At 39.8% G+C, this 6,501-nt stretch overlaps 1 protein-coding gene across 1 annotated transcript in view; it reads left to right on the top strand.

The window, feature by feature from the left end:
- Window positions 1-4,878: 4,878 nt before the first annotated feature.
- Window positions 4,879-6,501, top strand: part of LOC113633080 (myosin-8) — a 29,701-nt gene continuing 28,078 nt past the window's right edge. The window contains exons 1-2 of the mRNA XM_027131065.1: window positions 4,879-4,899; window positions 5,106-5,147. The gene's annotated coding sequence lies outside the window, so the exon portion shown is untranslated. The remainder of the gene's footprint in view (window positions 4,900-5,105; window positions 5,148-6,501) is intronic.

Here is a 6,501-nt window from a genome sequence, read left to right as displayed (position 1 = left end):
CCAGACTCATCAAGAAAAAAAGGGAGAAGACTCAAATCAACAGAATTCGAAATGAAAAAGGAGAAGTAACAACTGACACTGCAGAAGTACAAAGGATCATGAGAGATTACTACAAGCAACTCTATGCCAATAAAATGGACAACCTGGAAGAAATGGACTAATTCTTAGAAATGCACAACGTGCCAAGACTGAATCAGGAAGAAATAGAAAATATGAACAGACCAATCACAAGCACTGAAATTGAAACTCTGATTAAAAATCTTCCAACAGGGCTTCCCTGGTGGCACAGTGGTTGAGAGTCCGCCTGCCGATGCAGGGGACACGGGTTTGTGCCCCGGTCTGGGAGGATCCCACATGCCACGGAGCGGCTGGGCCCGTGAGCCATGCCTACTAAGTCTGTGCGTCCAGAGCCTGTGCTCCGCAACGGAAGAGGCCACAACAGTGAGAGGCCCGCGTAACACACACAAAAAAAAACTTCCAACAAACAAAAGCCCAGGAACAGATGGACTCACAGGTGAATTCTATCAAACATTTAGAGAAGAGCTAACACCTATCCTTCTCAAACTCTTCCAAAATATAGCAGAGGGAGGAACACTCCCAAACTCATTCTACGAGGCCACCATCACTCTGATACCGAAACCAGACAAAGATGTCACAAAAAAAGAAAACTACAGGCTAATATCACTGATGAACATAGATGCAAAAATCCTCAACAAAATACTAGCAAACAGAATCCAACATACACCATGGATCATACACCATGATTAAGTGGGGTTTATCCCAGGAATGCAAGGATTCTTCAATATACGCAAATCAATCAGTGTGATACACCATACCAATAAATTGAAGGATAAAAATCATATGATAATCTCAACAGATGCAGAAAAAGCTTTCAACAGAATTCAATACCCATTTATGATAAAAACTCTCCAGAGAGTAGGCACAGAGGGAACTTACCTCAACATAATAAAAGCCATACATGACAAACCCACAGCCAACATTGTTCTGAATGGTGTAAAACTGAAACCATTTCCACTAAGATCAGGAACAAGAAAATGTTGCCGACTGTCACCACTATTATTCAACATAGCTCTGGAAGTTTTAGCCACAGCAATCAGAGATGAAAAAGAAATAAAAGGAATCCAAATCAGAAAAGAAGAAGTAAAACTGTCACTGTTTGCAGATGACATGATACTACACATAGAGAATCCTAAAGATGCTACCAGAAAACTACTAGAGCTAATCAATGAATTTGGTAAAGTAAGAGGATATAAAATTAATGCACAGAAATCTCCTGCATTCCTATAAACTAATGATGAAAAAATCTGAAAGAGAAATTAAGGAAACACTCCCATTTACCACTGCAACAAAAGGAATAAAATACCTAGGGATAAACCTACCTAAGGAGACAAAAGACCTGTATGCAGAAAACTGTAAGACACTGATGAAAGAAATTAAAGATGATACAAACAGATGGAGAGCTATACCATGTTCTTGGATTGGAAGAATCAACATTGTGAAAATGACTATACTGCACAAAGCAATCTACAGATTCAATGCAATCCCTATGAAACTACCAATGGCATTTTTCACAGAACTAGAACAAAAAATTGCACAATTTGTATGGAAACACAAAAGACCCCAAAGAGCCAAATCATTCTTGAGAACGAAAAACGGAGATGGAGGAACCAGTCTCCCTGACATCAAACTATACTATAAAGCTACAGTAACCAAGACAATATGTTACTCGCACATAAACAGAAATATAGATCAATGGAACAGGATAGAAAGCCCAGAGATAAACCCATGAACATATGGTCACCTTATCTTTGATAAAGCAGGCAAGAATATACAATGGAGAAAAGACAGCCTCTTCAATAAATGGTGCTGGGAAAACCGGACAGCTACACGTAAAAGAATGAAATTAGAACACTCCCTAACGCCATACACAAGAATAAACTCAAAATGGATTAAAGACCTAAATGTAAAGTCAGACACTATAAAACTCTTAGAGGAAAACTTAGGCAGAACACTCTATGACATAAATCACAGCAAGATCCTTTTTGACCCAACTCCTAGAGAAATGGAAACAAAAATAAACAAATCGGACCCAATGAAAGTTAAAAGCTTTTGCACAGCAAAGGAAACCATAAGCAAGACAAAAAGCCCTCAGAATGGGAGAAAATATTTGCAAATGAAGCAACTGACAAAGGATTAATCTCAAAATTTACAAGCAGCTCATGCAGCTCAATACCAAAAACAAACAAACCACCCAATCCAAAAATGGGCAGAAGACCTAGATAGACATTTCTCCAAAGAAGATATACAGATTGCCAACAAACACATGAAAGGACGCTCAACATCACAGAGAAATTCAAATCAAAACTACAATGAGGTATCACCTCACACTGGTCAGAATGGCCATCATCAAAAAATCTACAAACAATAAGTGCTGGAGAGAGTGTGGAGAAAAGGAAACCCTCTTGCACTGTTGGTGGGAGTGTAAATTGGTACAGCCACTATGGAGAACAGTATGGAGGTTCCTCAAAAAACTAAAAATAGAACTACCATATAACCCAGCAATCACACTACTGGGCATATACCCTGAGAAAACCATAATTCAAAAAGAGCCATGTACCCACAATGTTCATTACAGCACTATTTACAATAGCCAGGACATGGAAGCAACCTAAGTGTCCATCAACAGATGAATGGATAAAGAAGATGTGGCACATATATAAAATGGAATATTACTCAGCCATAAAAAGAAATGAAATTGAGTGATTTGTAGTCAGGTGGATGGACCTAGAGCCTGTCATACAGAGTGAAGTAAGTCAGAAAGAGAAAAGCAAATACTGTATGCTAACACATATATATATGGAATCTAAAAAAAAAAAAATGGTTCTGAAGAACCTAGGGGCAGGACAGGAATAAAGAAGCAGATGTAGAGAATGGACTCGAGGACACGGGAATAAAGACGCAGAGGTAGGGAATGGACATGTGGGTTGTTTCCACTTAGCTATTATGGATAATGCTGTTATGAACATTTATGTGCAAGTTTCTGTATAAGTGTATGTTTTCAATTCTCTTGGCCTTATATCTACGAATGGAACAGTTTAATTCACATTTATGATTACAATTATTCGAAAACCAGATATAAAGTATACATCAAATATCATATTTTATGAGACATTAGATGCAATCCAATTAATTTTTGTCTAATCTACAAGGCTTTAATTTTTCATATAATTAGAACGTAAGAGGTTACACAACAGCACATGTTTATCGAAACTCACAGAAATGAAGTTCTGCATCCTGTCTATGCCAGTGGTTACAAGAAAGAGTACACATGCAAAAACTCATAGAACTATAAAACAAAAGAAGTGAATTTTATTGTAAATTTAAAAATATTTTTTAAATAGCAGCAGAAAAACTCTTATATAACCGTCACCTAAAAAGAGTCAATTTTGCCGTATATAAATTATACCTCAATATCCCTAGCCATTAAAAGAAGAAAAGATTCTAATTTTAAAAGAATGATCATAGGGCTTCCCTGGTGGCGCAGTGGTTGAGAGTCCGCCTGCCGATGCAGGGGACACGGGTTCGTGCCCCGGTCTGGGAAGATCCCACATGCCGCGGAGCGGCTGGGCCCGTGAGCCATGGCCGCTGAGCCTGCGCGTCCGGAGCCTGTGCTCCGCAACGGGAGAGGCCACAGCAGTGAGAGGCCCGCGTACCGCAAAACAAACAAACAAACAAAAGAATGATCATAATATAATTTGTTTAAAGAATAAGGGTGTAGGGACTTCCCTGGTGGCGCAGTGGTTAAGAATCCGCCTGCCAATGCAGGGCACACAGGTTGGAGCCCTGGTCCGGGAAGATCCCACAAGCCACGGAGCAGCTAAGCCCGTGCGCCACAGCTACAGAGCCTGCGCTCTACAGCCCGCGAGCCACAGCTACTGAGCCCACATACCACAGCTAGTGAGGCCCACGCACCTAGAGCCCGTGCTCTGCAACGAAGAGTAGCCCTTGCTCGCCGCAACTAGAGAAAGCCTGCCCGCAGCAACGAAGACCCAACGCAGCCAAAATTAATTAATTAATTATTTTAAAAAAGAAAGAATAAGGGTGTAAATTTCATTAGTGGTATGAAAATTACCTGTGATATAATTTTTAAAGTAGGTTGTAAGACATATATGTACTTATATGTCTATATCTTATACATATATGCACTTATATGTTTATATCTTACCTCTGCATATTGGGATTATAGACATTTTTTCTCTTTGCTTATCTGTATTTTTTCCTACAATGAATACATATTATTTTGTAATAAATAATCATTTTTTTCAGTGTTGGGTGGATGGGCACTGACCCGACGGTAGAGACTCAGGATAGCATCTCCTCTCACCTTGGCCCTGCTGCCTGAGCCCAGACTCCAAGGGGGAGCCTTGGCAGTGGCCCAAGGGTGTGGAGGAGGTGGGGGTTCCTGTGGTACCAAAGAAGGAAAAGTGGTAATAGGGTCCTGAAAGCAATGCGTCGCTGAGTATGTGATCACTGGGTCACCACAGGCATGTGCGAGAGAGTTTGCCAAAACGAATATAGCTTTTAGGAGGCCCCACCAGGCACTGTCAAAGATTACCTTCCCAGCACACTAGAAAGCATTCTCTGCCAGCATATTGGTCGCTGTCAAGTTATTTATAGGAGATTGGTTCACATACTCAAAATAATATGAATACTTCTAATTATATCCAAACGTGACAAATGTCAGTACAAATTATTCTGAGGGTTCATGCTGCCAAATGTCTTGCTCTAACAAAGAGGAGGTAGCTGCAGCATCAGCACATCAGCCCCTATATAAGCATGAAGAAGCCCTCCTGCTTCATCTCCACCAAGAACCCAGAGGTAAGTGATGGGGGCCTTGGGACCTGAAGGACTCTGGGGGCAGAAACAGCTTACCCCGTGGCCCATCTCTGAGCATGAGACTGTTCCTCCCAACTTTGACTTTTATTTTCATACAGCCAAGTTTTAGACCAGGGAAATATTTTAATTCTATAACTATCTTACTGGAATTTCAGAGCTTCACTAATAAGAAACTTGTTATTTTACAGTGTGGACGCTTCTGAACCTGCATCTTCATCTGGAATCCAGAGGTAAGACTCTGCTTTATTCATTTATTGATGACAGAGGGGATTTATTTAGGCTAACGATGCTGGGAACAGCTCTTCACTGTACAGCATTTCCATATTTTTGCAGTTATGTAAATAGATTGTGCTTCCAAATGTCTGCTTATAAATGCTGGGAAATCATTTTTTCAGAATGTCTTATTCTCAGAGACCACCCTCATCTGAATTCCAGGATTAAAGGACCATTTAGGAAAGAATGAATTTTGACAGTGAGTTCTCAGCTGCACTTAGAACTGTCCAGGGGCAATGGACTATTCCATGCTAACCTCCCCCTCCTGACAAGCAATGAATACTTATACACTTTACCAATATTTTTTAAATACCCAGAAAAATTCTTAATCTAAAAATGTAAACAAAAACAAACATCTTATTAAAACCATAGTATTTTAGCTACCTTTTCATGATTCACTGTAGTTTTTAGAAAGGTTTGTTATTGTTCGTTTAAAAAATCACAAGTATTACACCCACAGAGGGCTAAATATCGTACCTAATTTAGAAGAGATCCTGGCCCTCCCCCCAAGTAATTCACTGCCTGAGAGCAAAGGAAAGACCCAACCGAAGTAACACGCCAACACTGAGAGACACATCTATCAACGGAGGACGGTGGCTCACATACATGCGATGAACTCTTAAATTTTTGCCTCTTTTCTTTTTCTGGACGGAAAGAAAAGAAGCCTGTGGAATTTATGTGGGATGAAGAAACTTCTTCGTGCTGAAGCTCTCATTTCTCTGTGGTTAGATCTGTTAACTGACAGTTGAAATCTCTCATGCCAAAAGGAGAATGTTAAAAGAGATTTTGGAATTAAGGCAATGCTAAGTCTCTTGGTAACAAGCCAAATGATAAAAAAAAAAAACAAAAAACCTAGAATGACAAGAATTTAGTATGGGGTTTTTAATGACCCACCGAGAGATATAACACCAAATATCAACATAAAGTAGATGTTAAAAATAATTATTTGGCTTATGAGAGAAAAAATGGCCACCTAAAAGGCAAAGATGTTTTCGATAGCTTGGAAAATATCAATCTCCATTTGCACAAAACAAACTTTCCCTCCTAACTCTATGATTGTCCTGGCAAATGGCAGATGCAAACATTATGCAGAAGGAAAAGTGGGGATTAAAGAATGACAGTTGCTATAAAACAATCCATCAACAACAGTCTTAGCTATAGATATTGTTACAGTCTAGAGAATAAAACATGCAAGGATTCCGTTCTCACTCAGTTGTCGATGCCCTAGCCCTGAAGATCAAGACATGCCATCTGGGAAGGACATTTTCAAAGCCCTGAAAGTGCAGCCTCAGACTGCAGTCTCATTCCAAA

The sequence above is a fragment of the Aethalodelphis obliquidens genome, unplaced genomic scaffold, assembly GCF_003676395.1.
Source record: "Aethalodelphis obliquidens isolate GAN/ISIS:26980383/991018 unplaced genomic scaffold, ASM367639v1 scaffold38, whole genome shotgun sequence".
Taxonomy (NCBI): Eukaryota; Metazoa; Chordata; class Mammalia; order Artiodactyla; family Delphinidae; genus Aethalodelphis; species Aethalodelphis obliquidens.
Note: the sequence above shows the minus strand (reverse complement) of the source record. Positions and strands in the feature narration are given on the sequence as shown.